This window comes from Aplysia californica, unplaced genomic scaffold, assembly GCF_000002075.1.
Source record: "Aplysia californica isolate F4 #8 unplaced genomic scaffold, AplCal3.0 scaffold00626, whole genome shotgun sequence".
NCBI classification, from domain to species: domain Eukaryota; kingdom Metazoa; phylum Mollusca; class Gastropoda; order Aplysiida; family Aplysiidae; genus Aplysia; species Aplysia californica.
Genome location: NW_004797896.1, coordinates 274,067 through 275,093, shown reverse-complemented (window position 1 = coordinate 275,093; position 1,027 = coordinate 274,067).

The following is a 1,027-nucleotide window of genomic DNA, read 5'->3' as shown; positions in this document are numbered from 1 at the left end:
GGGGCTGTTGGTGTTTTATTGTTTTTTTGTTGCTTTTTTCATATGCCCGTTGAATACCTCAGACTCCCAACTGTAAGGCCGTAGGTTCGAATCCCGTCAGGGGCCCGACGTCGTATCCTTGGGAAAGGCACTTTACACGAGTGTTCCTCACTTCACCCAGGCGGATATGGGTACCTATCTATAGACAGTGAAAGATATATCAGTTTGTTAGCGTTTGAGCGCTTAATCTTCTGCTTCCCGGGAAGCTGAGAATGTTACGGAGTGTTCCATAGTCTGCTGGGGGAAATAATGCAATGTAAAACGCATATTAGCTTGCTGGTGTGCTGGGATATTCGCTGTACAAAAGCTGCTTATTATTATTCTCTTTCTCTCTCTCTCTCTCTCTCTCTCTCTCTCTCTCTCTCTCTCTCTCTCTCTTCACACAACTCCCGAGCATCAAAAACTTAAAATTACCGCAATTTCAAAACCAAGCAGCAGTGAGAATCGTGTCTGAAATGTTTAAGAACGACTTTACCACCCCTGTTATAATTATAAGGAAAATTCATTGGGTCCATATAACAACTATAATTACTCACAAGACTGCCTTCCTTTGACATGCGCTGATAATTTTAAAAAAGGAACCTTTGCTTTTAAGCAACCTCATTCAAAAGTATTTTCCATCGTCTCTAGACCAAGAGACCGATTTCTTACGAGAGCTGCCATAAAGACAGATATGCCTGTTGAGTATAGTACAGATAATAATAATAATAATATGATTCTTTATACCGTATTTAATTACTACTACTTTCAGGCTCATTTTCATTTGTAAAAACAGTTTTAGAGGTTATAATAGCAGAAAGTTCTAAAATAAATGAAGATATATTTATGTAAAGGCGTAGCTTTTTTCAACAGAATGCATTTTTATTATACCAAACACTATTTGAATGAAAATGGCCTTATCTTTTTATTAAATACCTTTCATGTCCTCTTTATCTTTGCTCTTTTAGATCCCAGTTCTGTCCGAATTAGCTCCTTCTACCTCTGAAGG